The sequence below is a fragment of the Acanthochromis polyacanthus genome, chromosome 24, assembly GCF_021347895.1.
Source record: "Acanthochromis polyacanthus isolate Apoly-LR-REF ecotype Palm Island chromosome 24, KAUST_Apoly_ChrSc, whole genome shotgun sequence".
Taxonomy (NCBI): domain Eukaryota; kingdom Metazoa; phylum Chordata; class Actinopteri; family Pomacentridae; genus Acanthochromis; species Acanthochromis polyacanthus.
This window is the reverse complement of record NC_067136.1, coordinates 4,020,814-4,038,367: the sequence shown is the minus strand read 5'-3', so window position 1 is coordinate 4,038,367 and position 17,554 is coordinate 4,020,814. Positions and strand designations below refer to the sequence as shown.

General features: G+C 41.3%; 1 long non-coding RNA gene across 1 annotated transcript; it reads right to left on the bottom strand.

Annotated features, from left to right (window-relative positions):
• Positions 1 to 8,466: 8,466 nt before the first annotated feature.
• LOC127532684 (uncharacterized) lies at positions 8,467 to 10,920 on the bottom strand. Its single transcript, XR_007940269.1, has 4 exons — positions 10,707 to 10,920; positions 10,111 to 10,194; positions 9,682 to 9,893; positions 8,467 to 9,466 (listed from the first exon to the last, which is right to left on the bottom strand). It is a non-coding gene; the product is annotated as an uncharacterized LOC127532684 (long non-coding RNA).
• Between the last annotated feature and the right edge of the window lie 6,634 nt (positions 10,921 to 17,554).

The following is a 17,554-nucleotide window of genomic DNA, read 5'->3' as shown; positions in this document are numbered from 1 at the left end:
TACAACATGACCAACAACAGACTGAAAACTACAACAAAGAGACACAACATGACCAACAACAGACTGAAAACTACAACAAAGAGACACAACATGACCAACAACAGACTGAAAACTACAACAAAGAGACACAACATGACCAACAACAGACTGAAAACTACAAAGAGACACAACATGACCAACAACAGACTGAAAACTACAACAAAGAGACACAACATGACCAACAACAGACTGAAAAACAACAAAGAGACACAACATGACCAACAACAGACTGAAAACTACAACAAGAGACACAACATGACCAACAACAGACTGAAAACTACAACAAAGAGACACAACATGACCAACAACAGACTGAAAACTACAACAAAGAGACACAACATGACCAACAACAGACTGAAAACTACAACAAGAGACACAACATGACCAACAACAGACTGAAAACTACAACAGAGACACAACATGACCAACAACAGACTGAAAACTACAACAAAGAGACACAACATGACCAACAACAGACTGAAAACTACAACAAAGAGACACAACATGACCAACAACAGACTGAAAACTACAACAAGAGACACAACATGACCAACAACAGACTGAAAACTACAACAAAGAGACACAACATGACCAACAACAGACTGAAAACTACAACAAAGAGACACAACATGACCAACAACAGACTGAAAACTACAACAAAGAGACACAACATGACCAACAACAGACTGAAAACTACAACAAGAGACACAACATGACCAACAACAGACTGAAAACTACAACAAAGAGACACAACATGACCAACAACAGACTGAAAACTACAACAAAGAGACACAACATGACCAACAACAGACTGAAAACTACAACAAAGAGACACAACATGACCAACAACAGACTGAAAACTACAACAAAGAGACACAACATGACCAACAACAGACTGAAAACTACAACAAGAGACACAACATGACCAACAACAGACTGAAAACTACAACAAAGAGACACAACATGACCAACAACAGACTGAAAACTACAACAAGAGACACAACATGACCAACAACAGACTGAAAACTACAACAAAGAGACACAACATGACCAACAACAGACTGAAAACTACAACAAAGAGACACAACATGACCAACAACAGACTGAAAACTACAACAAGAGACACAACATGACCAACAACAGACTGAAAACTACAACAAGAGACACAACATGACCAACAACAGACTGAAAACTACAACATGAAGAGACAACATGACTAAACAACAGACTGAAAACTACAACAGAGAGACAACAACATGACCAACAAACAGACTGAAACTACAACAAAAGAGACAACATGACCAACAACAGACTGAAAACTACACAAAGAGACACAACATGGCGCAACAAAGACTGAAAACTACAACAAAGACACAACTGACAACAACAGACTGAAAACTACAACAAGAGAACAACATGACCAACAAAAGACTGAAAACTTACAACAAAGAGACACAACATGACCAACAACAGACTGAAAACTACAACAGAGAGACACAACATGACCAACAACAGACTGAAAACTACAACAAAGAGGACACAAACATGACCAAACAACAGACTGAAAACTACAACAAGAGACACAACATGACCAACAACAGACTGAAAACTACAAACAAAGAGACACAACATGACCAACAACAGACTGAAAACTACAACAAAGAGACACAACATGACCAACAACAGACTGAAAACTACAACAAGAGACACAACATGACCAACAACAGACGAAAACTACAACAAAAGACACAACATGGCCAACAAAAGACTGAAAACTACAACAAAGAGACACAACATGACCAACCCAAAAGACTGAAAACTACAACAAAGAGACACAACATGACCAACAACAGACTGAAACTACAACAAAGAGACACAACATGACCAACAACAGACTGAAAACTACAACAAAGAGACACAACATGACCAACAACAGACTGAAAACTACAACAAAGAGACACAACATGACCAACAACAGACTGAAACTACAACAAAGAGACACAACATGACCAACAACAGACTGAAAACTACAACAAAGAGACACAACATGACCAACAAAAGACTGAAAACTACAACAAAGAGACACAACATGACCAACAACAGACTGAAAACTACAACAAGAGACACAACATGACCAAACAACAGACTGAAAACTACAACAAGAGACACAACATGACCAAACAACAGACTGAAAACTACAACAAAGAGACAACAACATGACCAACAACAGACTGAAACTACAACAGAGAGGGACACCAACATGGCCAACAACTGACTAAAACTACGACAAGAGACCACAACATGACCAACAACAGACTGAAAACTAAGACAAAGAGACACCAACATGGACCAACAACATACTGGAAAACTACAACAAAGAGGACACACGATGACCCAACAACAGACTGAAAACTACGACCAAGAGACACAACAGGCCACCAAAAGACAGAAAAAAAACAGACAGAAAACTAAACAACAAAGACCAACAACAGACTGAAAACTACAACAAAGGACACAACATGACCAACAACAGACTGAAAACTACAACAAGAGACACAACATGACCAACAACAGACTGAAAACTACAACAGAGAGACACAACATGACCAACAACAGACTGAAAACTACAACAGAGACACAACATGACCAACAACAGACTGAAAACTACAACAAAGAGACACAACATGACCAACAACAGACTGAAACTACAACAAGAGACACAACATGACCAACAACAGACTGAAAACTACAACAAAGAACACAACATGACCAACAACAGACTGAAAACTACAACAAAGAGACACAACATGACCAACAACAGACTGAAAACTACAACAAAGAGACACAACATGACCACAACAGACTGAAAACTACAACAAAGAGACACAACATGACCAACAACAGACTGAAAACTACAACAAGAGACACAACATGACCAACAACAGACTGAAAACTACAACAAAGAGACACAACATGACCAACAACAGACTGAAAAACTACAACAGAGAGACATAACATGACCAACAACAGACTGAAAACTACAACAAAGAGACACAACATGACCAACAACAGACTGAAAACTACAACAGAGAGACACTACATGACCAACAACAGACTGAAAACTACAACAGAGAGACACAACATGACCAACAACAGACTGAAACTACAACAGAGAGACACAATATGACCAACAACAGACTGAAAACTACAACAGAGAGACACAACATGACCAACAACAGACTGAAAACTACAACAGAGACACAACATGACCAACAACAGACTGAAAACTACAACAGAGAGACACAACATGACCAACAAACAGACTGAAAACTACAACAGAGAGACACAACATGACCAACAACAGACTGAAACTTCAACAAAGAGACACAACGATGACCAACAACAGACTGAAAACTACAACAAAGAGACACAATATGACCAACAACAGACTGAAAACTACAACAGAGAGACACAACATGACCAACAACAGACTGAAAACTACAACAGAGACAACAACATGACCAACAAACAGACTGAAAACTACAACAGAGAGACACAAAATGACCAACAACAGACTGAAAACTACAACAGAGACACAACATGACCAACAACAGACTGAAAACTACAACAAAGAGACACAACATGACCAACAACAGACTGAAAACTAAAACAAAGAGACACAACATGACCAACAACAGACTGAAAACTACAACAAAGACACAACATGACCAACAACAGACTGAAAACTTCAACAAAGAGACATAACATGACCAACAACAGACTGAAAACTACAACAAAGAGACACAACATGACCAACAACAGACTGAAAACTACAACAGAGAGACACAACATGACCAACAACAGACTGAAGACTACAACAAAGAGACACAACATGACCAACAACAGACTGAAAACTACAACAAAGACACAACATGACCAACAACAGACTGAAAACTACAACAAAGAGACACTACATGACCAACAACAGACTGAAAACTACAACAAAGAGACACAATATGACCAACAACAGACTGAAACTACAACAAAGAGACACAACATGACCAACAACAGACTGAAAACTACAACAAAGAGACACTACATGACCAACAACAGACTGAAAACTACAACAAAGACACAACATGACCAACAACAGACTGAAAACTACAACAAAGAGACACAACATGACCAGCAAAAGACTGAAAACTACAACAAAGAGACACAACATGACCAACAACAGACTGAAAACTACAACAAAGAGACACTACATGACCAACAACAGACTGAAAACTACAACAGAGAGACACAACATGACCAACAACAGACTGAAGACTACAACAAAGAGACACAACATGACCAACAACAGACTGAAAACTACAACAAAGACACAACATGACCAACAACAGACTGAAAACTACAACAGAGAGACACAACATGACCAACAACAGACTGAAAACTACAACAGAGACACAACATGACCAACAACAGACTGAAAACTACAACAGAGAGACACAACATGACCAACAACAGACTGAAAACTACAACAGAGACACAACATGACCAACAACAGACTGAAAACTACAACAAAGAGACACAACATGACCAACAACAGACTGAAAACTACAACAAAGAGACATAACATGACCAACAACAGACTGAAAACTACAACAGAGATACACAACATGACCAACAACAGACTGAAAACTACAACAGAGACACAACATGACCAACAACAGACTGAAAACTACGACAAAGACACAACATGACCAACAACAGACTGAAAACTACAACAAAGAGACACAACATGACCAACAACAGACTGAAAACTACAACAGAGACACAACATGACCAACAACAGACTGAAAACTACAACAGAGACACAACATGACCAACAACAGACTGAAAACTACAACAGAGAGACACAACATGACCAACAACAGACTGAAAACTACAACAAAGAGACACAACATGACCAACAACAGACTGAAAACTACAACAAAGACACAACATGACCAACAACAGACTGAAAACTACAACAGAGAGACACAACATGACTACAACAAAGAGAAAAATCACATCAGGAATCAGAATGATTCTCTTCATCTATGTTGCTCTGTTATCAGTAAACTATTGAGTTTTGTTTCTAAAATACACAGAAATGAGCTTTTCAGTTATTTCAGTTTTGAGACAGTTGGGTCCTTGAAGATAACTTGAGGAACAGCAGGAACATGAAATGACCACCACAAACATCCACACTAAGTCCAGCTCTGAAATGGTCCGTGCAGCACAGGAAGAGGTTCACACATCGTCACACAAACGTTTCGGACACTGGTGTGGAGGTCTTCTCCACTTACACAGAAATATTTTCTCTGTCTCGTTAAAAATGCTCATTAGACAGATCAACACTGGACAGGAAGAATGAAGGTTGTGTCGTTGTTTTCCTATTTAATGGGGATTTATGACGTTAATCTGTTTCAGAGTGGATCTGAAGAGGCTCATGAGGACATCAGCCTTTTAAAACAAACAGCTGCATTTCTTCTTCCAGCCAGGGAAACCCAGACTACTCCAAACTACTTTTTCAGACCTTCCGTAAACAGCATCTTCCTCACAGGTCCAAGCACTCGGCTCTACACTGAGGCACATGTACATGCACTTTGAGTCCAAGGCTGAATCCCAAACCGCCCCCTACACACTCCCCCTCCACTACCGAGTGTCACTCCAAAAGAAGTCACACTCGCAGCTGTGGAGGGCACCTATTATTGAAGGGGGAGGGTATAAATACTGTAGTGAATTCTGTGGCAGGGGGGATTCCCTGCGCTCTGATCCCTTGGGGCGGAGATTCTGTGATCAGCTGCGCTGATTGTAATTGTTCTCAGCTGATGAAGGGAAGACGCTACTAAAAGGAGGGCTGAGTGGCGGTGTGGGGAGGTACCAGACAAGGACTGGAAGTGCCAGAAAAGCCCGAGGCGGAGGTTTAGGAGGGCCGCGCTGGAAAGTGTGGCTGAAGGCGGCGGTCTTCTCAGCTCGGTGCTGTTCACCACCTTTCGGGTGGCCGGCAGCGAAGACAGTTAGTTAGGGGAGCTGTTCCTGTGAGAGGAGGGGAGGCTGTGTGCCTCCTTTAGATAGAGAGCGGGGGGATTAGACGTTGCCTCTGCCGGGCTAGTTCAGTGGTGAGCCGGGGGAGAAACAAGGACAAAATCTCCCACAGCAGAGCAGAGTGCTGCAATCCGACTCTACTCCAGCCTGCATCTGCTGCTGTGCAGCCACCGGTCCAGATGCCTCATCCAGACCCCATGGAGGAGTCTCGTTGGCCAGGGAAGGCTAAGTTTTAAAAACGCACCACTACACTTCCATTGACTGTCGTATTTTGTGTTTCTTTTAGCTATCTTTAACCATTTTGATGTCGGCCCATTCAGTTTAGCTCTACCAGGGTTATTTAAAGTTTAGGGCGGTCCTTTGGCTCCCTCTAGTGTTGGGTGGGTTCGACCTCGGCTTTCGTGGGTCTTCGTGTGCAGTGGTGCGGTGTCTGTGTGCAGTGTGTGTGTCTTTTATAAGGGTCTTGTGTGTTCACGGGGCTTGGGTAGGGCCACCCGGGCCAAGAATGATCCTGTGGGGATTTCTTTGAACTGTTGGTGCCAGCCATCATTTTATGTGTCCTCAATAAAGATTGTGTACTTGTAGCTGTCTGCCCCTTGGTTATCCTTCTGGGTTTTACCTGACACCGGACCAGACCGGGTAAAAAAAGGTGGTGGCAGCAAAAACTCACGCTACCGTAGCATATAGACTGCCTTACTATAAAAAAAAATTATAATACGATCGTCAGGAATGGGACGCCCTGTCGCCTCACCGGAAAATGGAAGACGTCATCACCATGGTAACACAAAGACGCCTACTGTCATGGCTGTAGCGCTGTGGCACAGGTTGCAACTAAAAAGGATCGCTGCTGCTTCCAGAAGACGAAAGCATCCCACTTTTTCACTCACATGTTTTCCAATCCTATTATCTGGCATTTCAAATCAACCGATGAATAAATGAATTGTCAGTTGTGTTCAAATTTTAAGGTGTCAGGGGGTGCACAATTAAATCAAACGTCAGCAGAGAAGATTTGTTTCTTTAGTTTTATCTTTTTACACCACTCTTTGTGATGTTCTGTCAGTGAAAAAGGCGTGGGAGAAATAATGGACGCATGTGGAACTCACATCGATATGTTGTTTCCTCCTCCATTTCGACGTTGCACTTCCTGGAAAAGTTGTCCAGAGTGAGCATCGATGCAGACTCGCTATTTAAGGGCTGAACCAATGACGTATATATAGAGCTCGACCGCTCACTGCTCGGCGGACAACAGCAGCGCCATGGTAAATCGGCGCTGACTTCCGGTAGTGGCAAGAAGCTGTGGCGCGCTATTTGATTTGATTCTGTGTAAATACACCAGCTTCAAGGCCTGCTTGTCATCACTGATGGTACAATATGTGTTATGTTATGGCTTTTACTGTTAGCAGACAATAAAATCTCTGTCCTAGGCATGTTTTCACGGCAATCACAGCGTTGTTTAGCCCTCACAGACAGAGACAGAGACCACCACACAATGAGTGCTGAATGCTGATGCAGTGATTGTGTCAATAACAAATGTTTCATACTTTCTGCAGCATTAGTGCTTCACTTACATGGGCTCCAGAAAATATTCGAACCAATGCCAAATAAGAAAATTAGTGTTTTAAACAATTTTTCTCCAATTCAAATTATTCAGTTGGACTTTGAAAAGCAGCACATGCAGTAGTCAAAAATTCCAAATTATGTTTTATTGTAAAGAGGGATGCAAAATTCACAAGGATATGAACAGGGCAGAAAACTCGTGCACGTTGTCATCTACAAGCTAAACTAATCAGCTTAACAACCTGCACGGTGGTTTTTCACAGCTGCTCAGACCCACATACCCTGGAATGGTTGCTTTTTTCCTCCCACAAAAATGGCCATAAAAAGTTTCTGGAGGAGCAATTCTTGCAGTCAGAACACACACAAATCTTCTGGTTGCCTCAAAGCAAAGCTTCAGCTATTCTATTTGTAAGTCAGCTGTGGAATTCAAAACAATGAACGAATTAAGATCCTATGAAAAGTTTAATTTGCTTTTGTTCTGTTAAATGTGAAGCAGATGACTCAGACCTGAAATGGCAAAGAACTTTCATGAAAGTTCCACAAACACCTCAACAAGAACAGCTTGCAAAAAAGTTCTTGAGCAAGAAATCAAGCAACATTATTTATGTAGTACCTTAACATACAGAGGTTTTTCAGAGTAAAATGTAAAACAAAGTAGTGTAATAAAAAATGAAGTCACTTTAATCAGAAAAGGTTCATTGAATACAATGGACACTCATTTCTAGAATAATTAAAACTGATTGAGTAAAACAGCCAAAAGACAAGAAATGGAAAAATAAAAGCATGTCAGACACTAATTGCAACAACCAACAGAAAAGAAGTTAATTTAAAGTAAATGAAAAAAAAGTGCAGATAAATTTATTAAAAGTACAACATTAAAGTGTAAAACTTGTAATTTCCTCTACAGCAGGTGATGCTATGACTGAGTGCACACTGGCATATGGATGTCATCACTGCAGGACTGTGATCAATCACAAACTTTCAGGCAGATTGCAGTATGTAGACGGCATTTATACAGCACATCATGCTTCATGAGGAACCATCAAAGTTCAGTCAACCCTTTGAGTTTAATTTGCAATTTTCATAAATAGTCAACCTAAATGCGTGTTGTATATCTGTCAGAATTTCAGGTGTTGTGGAGTTACAAACAAATGACATTATTCTGGTAAAGAAACAGGGTCTGTCAACATCAATTTACCTGTAATTGAAAATTAAGTGTGATCAAACATAGTTAATAGCTTAGATAGTTTCCACATGAATGTTGGGTATCACAGCCGCAAAACTGTTTAGATAATGTTGTGGAAGGCAAAAGTACAGTTATCTGTGAACCAGTCATCATCTCATGAAGCATTAACAAACATTGATCTCAGTTCTAGTGCACTGTGTGGGTGAGCAATGTGCAGTTACATAATTATATTTACATATGCTGGATGTGACTCATATGTACTTCTAAACAAGGAATACCTTTATATGCATCAAGCATGGAATGAGCATCATCAGACAGAGCTTGTATTTCCTTGGTTTTAGCTAACATGGCCTCCAACGTCACTCTGCAGCGCTTCTCTCTACGTTTGGCATTGTTGAAGTCCTGCCTCAGCTTTTCATGCTGTACACTTAGATTGTCATATTTCCTCTTCAGGGTGTCAGTGTCTGTACAGTATGCATGGTGTTCACTAACAGCAGCACTGTCCTCTTCAGACTCTTGTTCAGGCTCCATGTCCATGTGCTGGTATAATGCCACTGCTGCCTGGCTGCTTTGGGTTGTCCTCACTGCGATCTAAAACATTTGATAAAAAAAATTAACATGGCAAATTCCCAAAAGATTTGTTTCTGTTTCACCAATACCTGAAAGAAAACATTATCACAACGAATGGCTGCAAATCACTATGAAAGCCAAAAACCGATCCTGAATCATTTTCATAGCCACACAAACTGACAAGAAAAGAACTAAATTGAAATAATGAGCAACCATTAACAATTAAGGAACATAACCTTTTTCTCTGGTTTCCCCAGATTGAGGGATGGTACAGCCCCTGGCCTGAGAAGCTTGTGTTGCGCATGTTTTGAGAGGATGAAGTCCTCCTCCCTGAAATGGTTGCTGCAGACATAAGTATGATCATCTCCTCTTGGTCCCCATCGCTTCTCTACTGATGGCCTGTATCCATTGATCTCTCAGTGTGCTGTCCTTGGACTGCTTGGGAAACCTGAAATGTGTGGCATATTATAATCCATCCATAGACAATGATGCACTGTGATTGTCACTGAATACTGATAGTCACACCAGCTTACACTGTACAGTTAGTGATTCAGCTAAACTGGCTGAGTGCAGCACTCAAGACAAGGTCAGAAGGAGTTTCTGTTTGCAAACAAAGAAGCAGAGCAAATTTGAGGCAGAATGTCCCAAATAAAAGAGCCACTTACTTATGAAAGGAAATATTACAAATGGATTGGTGCAGGAGATGGCAGCACACGACTTCACCATGGTCAGATATTAGCCACACCCACCTGAAACCATAACAACAGAGACACTTAAATTAACAGGTTCATGATGTGATGATTGCAAGGTGAGTGTCAGCACGTTTCCTTTCACTTACATTCCAGAGAAGGAATCACAAACTGGTGCATTGAAGGAGCTAGCAGAAGTGCTAACTGCTAAATGCTATGCAGTGACGTATGCACTGTCAGTGTCGGATATGATCGTGCCGTGCTGCTCACCTTCTCAAACAGATTTCTAGTTCATTAATACATATTTTCTGATGACAAAAATAGCCTTGTCAGTCGTCACCAGGTCAGAGTGAGACCACAGGCACAGGGGGAATGGTGAGCCATGAGTATGACAGCGAACTGGGGAACTCTCCTGAGGAGAGTCTGCTCAGCTGCAGTCACTGAAAAACCCAACCAGTGCTGGTCTAGGGCCTCCTGGTCTGGTGTTCTCAACGTATTTCAAGCATTGTGACTTGATTCCAACACAGAAGTTTACTGTACCTTGGTAAATAACGAAACACAAAGTCACATACCGTGCTGGCGTTCCACTCTGAAACCACTTCTTGCCACTACCGGAAGTCAGCTCCTATTTACCGCCTCTCAGCGGCCAGTGAGCGGTCTAGCTCTATATGTACGTCATTGGGCTGAACAGTCCACTCTCCCTCCGCACTACACGGTTTGGGATGGCCCTTAATATGGAGGACCCTCCACGGGAACGCGCAAACGGAGGGGTAGTGTGTAGAGGGCGGTTTGGGATTCAGTCCAAGTGTGGCAGGACGGCCCACTCCGTCTCCACCATAGACTGTATATATAGTGGACGTAGCATCTGGCTCCAGAATTGAAGCCAACCCGGAAGTGTCAAAAACTTGCAATATCACGCCGTCTGCTACTGTTGGCTCCAAAAAGCTTTTGCTCCATAGACCTCAATTCATTTTTGGAAAAAATAAAATTTGATAGACTGATGTTCTACAGCTCAGGATTTTTTTCCCGTTAGTTTTCATGGTCAAAATGAGAGATCAGGTGGACGATCTTAAAATAAATCAATACTGAATTTTAAATAAATCGTTAAAGTTGGCGGAGCCAGGGGGCGTGGCTATACTTGATAGACAGCAACAGAAGCCTCTGCGGTAAAATGTGGGCGGGATAAGAGAGTTCTCAGCCAATCCTGCCCCTAGTTGCTCTCTGGTCCAGTCTGTTTGATGACGCTTTTTACGTCACTGGCTCCAAAAAATCCAAAACGGCGACCAGGAAGTAGCAAAATCCGGGCTTCATTTTCTCGCCGTCACTGTTAGTTTACGCCTGGTCTCCACTAATGTTGTGTATTAGATCAGGTGGTGTAGTTTTCAAGTGCTCCCAGTAACTGAATGCAGCTGGGAGCAATCATCCCATTACACCTGGATTACTGGGCGGTGCTACACTGCATTATATCTGTGAGAGGGCTGCACATTTTCCACATGCGTCCTCTACCTGGAGCTGGGTGTTCATTCAGCCGTGTGGTTTTGCTGTGGCAGTCTTGAGATGCTGGTGGAGTATTTCTCTGCCTACCTGTCAGAAGTCAGCTGGTACCTTGGCCAAAGGCTGGGAGCTGGGTGTGGGTGGCCTCGGAGTTGGGCGTAACCGATGCATCGCGTTGGATTTTCAAGTGATCGTGCAGCTGTTTCCCCTGATGTCTGAGGAGCTGTGGCTTCATTGATGAGTGGCTCTACATCCGTAGCAAGCTGCTGCTGTTCTGTCTTCATGTGCTGTTGCCGTGTTCAGTGCAGCAAGTTCTCTGCCCATTGGGAACTGCTGCACTGGTTTTATTCTATGCTTTTAAAGGCAATCTTGGCACACCCATTATTGTTTGCAAAATTATTAGCATCAGAATTACTTTTCTTTGGTTTTTGTAATGTTTATTAGTCTCTTTTTGTGATTCTGTGTTCAGTTTTGCAATTATTTCTTTGGGTTATGTATGATTGTTTCTTTTGTTTGGGTGAGCAGGTGGTCTATTAGCTTTGGTGGAGACCTCCAGGGTTCAGTGTAGTGTCAGGGTAGTTCTAGATCTCTGTTCCTGTGGCTAACCGTGTTCTTCTTTCTGTGGACAGGAGCTGTTTGGCTATGTGATGAGTGGCTGGCTGTTTTTTTTTTTTTGTTTTGTTTTTTTTTGTTTGTTTGTTTTTTTTGCGCGTGTGGTGTGTTGCATCCGGACCCTCTCCCTCCCTCTTCAGTCATTCCAGTCTGGTAAGCCCTCAGCCCTGAGTTCAGTATATAGATGTTCGGTGTCTGCACCCTGGAGGTCCTAACAGATTACCTCTATTTGGCCACTTATGATTGAGCTGTCTCGTGGCACCGCTACTAAGGTTTTTATACTGAACTATTGTCATTTTAAACAAAGAATACATTGTTAATAAATTCTATTTTGTGTATATTTGAGTCATGTCTGTCTCGTGTCATATGTACCTGTGAGACCTTTCCCTGTATTGGAGTGTTGGTTCCCTCTAATTGGATTTCCTGGGAGTGAAATTCCCCCAGGTGGTGTTGTCAGTAATTTGGTAGTCAGCCAAAGTGCATTAACCCTTGTAGCATTGCTACACAAGAATTGTTTTTTTTTTTTTTTTTTTTTTTTTTCCAAGCAGTGGGCTTTGAAAAGTAGTCCTAAGAACCTCTGTAACTCTCCTGTTAACCAGCTTTATGAATGCAGTCTAAATGTGCACAGAAACATCCAGAACCTCAGAGTAAACTAGAAATAAGGTCTGTTTCTGAGGTGAGAAATGGCTGCTATGTGGAGGGGAAGATTGAAGACATTTGGAGCTGAAGAAGTGGATTGTGTTGTCTCTGTACCTGGAACTATTCAACATGGAAATAAGTACGTAAGTGGAAAGACTGATTTATTTATAGTGTCATCAATAATGTCCCAGACTCTGGACTTGTGACAAATATCTATGCTGTAAATGGGTCAGTGTATTGTTTTGAATGCCAGCCTCTTTCTACAATAGAATGGAATGAGCTTTATTCTGAGCATACATCTATTCAAAATAAAATCTAATTTGACTCAATTACCAAAAATGGCCCAAAAGTCGCCAAAACGATGTGAAATGAGTCTAAAATTGCTTCAAAAACTACAAAAATCTGTCAAATATAACTTTAAATTTGTCCAAAATGATTGAAAATGGCTCAAAAAATGTCCAAAATGAATTGAAATACATCCATCCATCCTCTATCCACCGCTTTATCCTCACTAGGGTCGTGGGGGGTGCTGGAGTCTATCCCAGCTGACTCGGGTGAAGGCAGGGGACACCCTGGACAGGTCACCAGTCTGTCACAGGGCTGAAATACATCCATCAAAACTCAAATCTGACTCAAAATAAAATCTAATTTGTCTCACAATGACCCAAACTTGTCCAAAATGGCTTAAAATTCACCAACAATGATGTGAAATATGTCTGCAATGACTGATAATTGTTCTGAATCTGTCAAAATTTGTCCAAATGAAATAGAAATACATCCAATGAGACCATTTTGTCCACATTTACTCACAGGTTGTACCACACTGACTCAACATTTCAAAGAAATTGTTAAAAAAAAAATAAAGTGTCTGAAATGACTGAGAATTGTTCAGTGTGACTAAAACTTTCATAACGGTGATTTGAAAATGCCCAGAATATCTTGGCATAGTGATTACCGCAGACACTTCACAATCATACAGGACAAATTACAGCACACTGATTCCACCAATAAGAGCTGATCTGGTAGATTCTAACTCTCTCTCTTTGGCAGAGCTGAAGTTATCAGAATGAATGAACTCCCTCAGCTGATATATCTGTTTCAGGCTTTGCTGATATCAGCCTGTAGATTCAAGAGGTTACAGAAGATGTTTTCCACCTTTACAAGGCAGGGGAAGAGACCCAGGATTCCACATAAGACACTCTTCTATCCAAAAAGCAAAGAGGCCTCAATCTGCCAGACTTCAAACTATGTTACTGGGCAGCTCAACTTGGTGGTCTGGTGGAATGGGTTCTACAGGACGAGGAAACAAAGTGGCTGAAGGTGGAGAACAGTCATGATCACTGGAGCCTCTGGAGACAAGAGCATTCTGGGAACAAAAGAAGTGGAGGAAACTTAGAACTAAGAATGAATGGATGACCTGCACTAGAAGAGTCTGGTCAGGAAGAAAACAGGAGCCCCTTTAACCACCTCTAGAGCGGTTAAGATGACTAAGGATGGAGACTTTCTGCCATGGAGGTTGAATGCAGAGAAAGGATTAATAAATATAAGCCAGCTGTTTGATGGAGGAACATTAAAGTCTTTTACACAGTTACAAGACAAAATATGGCCAAAAGATTTCTCCAGATATCTACAATTAAGAAACTATTTAATGACATAAGGAATGGAACGCGCTGAAACAGTCACCAACACCACAAGAGGGTTTTTTTGATGAGGAATATGAAAGAAAAAAACACTAGAAAAATAGTCTCAGAACTCTATAAATGCCTGCAAACACATTGGTCTATAGACTGTCTTCATATCAAAGAAAGGTGGGAACTAGAAATGAAGGTCATTATTGAAGATGAGGAGTGGAGGGAGGTGTGTGATCAGGACACAATAACCAACAGCCCAATGTGAGATATTTTAGAACGCCCTCCATAATCTCAGCCTTTGGTGAAACAAAACACTTTATGCTGGAGAAACTGTGACAAAACTGGAGACCTCACTCACATGTTTTGGGACTGTCCAAAACTGAAGATATTTTGGGATCCAGACAGAAATCAGATCCACCTTAAATGTTGATCTGCCACTTGAGCCGCTGTTCTGTATAACCGGTTCTATTCCAGAGGAAGTGATGGATAAAAAAGGCATATCTACTTCAAGTCCTACTACTGGTGGCAAAGAAAATGATTACTGTGTCTTGGCTCCGCCCACTGCCTCCACCCTCCACTAATGGAATCAATGGAAAAAATAACAGCAAAACTCCACCTGAAGTTGGGTTCCTTTATGAATTTATGGGCTCCTGTTACCGCTTACTTTACTTTAACAGGCTCGGGGAGATGTTTCTGTTTGAACTGCAGTGGAGCTGTACCTAAACTTGTATCTGGAATGTACATTTTAACGTTTCAGAACCTTCTGCTGATCTATAATTCTTCCTTAAACATAATTGTTGTCTTTATGTGGGTTGAGACGATGCCATGAGTTTGTCGTGTTGTCGAATTATATATTTGTTTGAGTTGCATATAAAAATGTATAAAAACATGTCATTTAAATAAAAACTTGGTTCAAAAAAGAAAAATGCCCAGAACAACCCAACACGCTTGATAAGACTGAGTTTTTTCAGTGGTTTAGAGGCGTGATTTACAGAGTTCCAGAGAACAGGTTCTTCAGAGTTTCACTTCAAGTTCTTTGGAGCTCTTATTATTGTGACTAAAGGAACCATTAGTTGATAGTTCTTTAATGGAACATGTGGGGGTGTAACAAAAGCATTCCTTGAAGGTTCTGTGGGGACATGTGGGGGTTCTTTAAAGAATGGAATAAAGAGATGGTTCCCTAAAGAACCTATGTTATGCCTAGAGGCTTTTGGCAAGAGGTTCTTTACAAAAACTATCAAAGAACGTTCCTTTACACACCGTGTAATAATAATAATAATAATAATAATAATAATAATGTTTGTCAATAGTGCTCCAAAGAACTTCAGTAAAACTAAATTCTTTAGGGAACCATTTCTACAAATGTGTTTTTAGTGAACCCCTAAATGTGCCCCCAGAGAACCATCACAGAACGGTTCCCTTACACACTATAAATGGTGCTCAAAGAACATCAGCAAACATACGTTCTGTAGCTAATCATCTCTTCATTACATTATTGAAAGAACCCCACATGTCCCCAGAGAACCTTCAAAGAACGCTTTCATTACCACCATAAGTGACATTTAGTACAGACAGGTTATTTAAGGAACCTTTTCTTCAAACGTTCTTTAAAGAATCCCCACATTCCATTAAAGATCTATGAAGTAAAGGTTCCTTTACTCACAATAAAAAGAGCTCCAGAGAACGTGAATGAAACTAGATTCTTTACAGAACCAATTCAGCTGTTCTAGATCCAAAAGACGGTTCTGTCCTGATGGTGACATGGTGGAGTTCTCCTGCTGCTAACAGACCTTTGTTCTCCCTTTATGTTCCTGTCTCTGTTCTCGGTTTATGATGTTCTCCAAAGTTGTCCATCTGCTACTGACAACACAGAACCTTGACCTTACTGTTTTAATCACATTTAGGTTTAATAAACATTACATTAATGTGAACCGGCGTCTCCACTGACTGTCACGCTAGTGGGACTACCTGATTGGCTTTGATAGTATAATGATGCTGCCACCTCCATGCTTGAGTCAGTTATAGTATAATGATACCACCACCTCCATGCTTGACAGTTATAGTGTAATGATGCTGCCACCTCCATGCTTGAGTCAGTTAAAGTGTAATGATACCACCACCTCCATGCTTGAGTCAGATAAAGTGAGTGTAATGATACCACCACCTCCATACTTGAGTCAGTTAGTGTAATACCGCCACCTCCATGCTTGAGTCAGTTATAGTATGATACCACCACCTCCATGCTTGACAGTTATAGTGTAATGATGCTGCCACCTCCATGCTTGAGTCAGATAAAGTGATGGTGTAATGATACCACCACCTCCATGCTTCAGTCAGTTATAGTATAATGATGCCGCCACCTCCATGCTTGAGTCAGTTATAGTATGATACCACCACCTCCATGCTTGAGTGTTATAGTGTAATGATGCTGCCACCTCCATGCTTGAGTCAGTTATAGTGTAATGATACCGCCACCTCCATGCTTGAGTCAGTCATAGTGTAATGATACCGCCACCTCCATGCTTGAGTCAGTTATAGTGTAATGATCCCACCACCTCCATGCTTGAGTCAGTTATAGTATAATGATACCGCCACCTCCATGCTTGAGTCAGTCATAGTGTAATGATACCACCACCTCCATGCTTGAGTGTTATAGTGTAATGATGCTGCCACCTCCATGCTTGAGTCAGTTATAGTGTAATGATACCACCACCTCCATGCTTGAGTCAGTTATAGTATAATGATGCCGCCACCTCCATGCTTGAGTCAGTTATAGTATGATACCACCACCTCCATGCTTGAGTCAGTTATAGTATGATACCACCACCTCCATGCTTGAGTCAGTTATAGTGTAATGATGCTGCCACCTCCATGCTTGAGTCAGTTATAGTGTAATGATGCTGCCACCTCCATGCTTGAGTCAGTTATAGTGTAATGATACCGCCACCTCCATGCTTGAGTCAGTCATAGTGTAATGATCCCACCACCTCCATGCTTGAGTCAGTCATAGTGTAATGATACTGCCACCTCCATGCTTCAGTCAG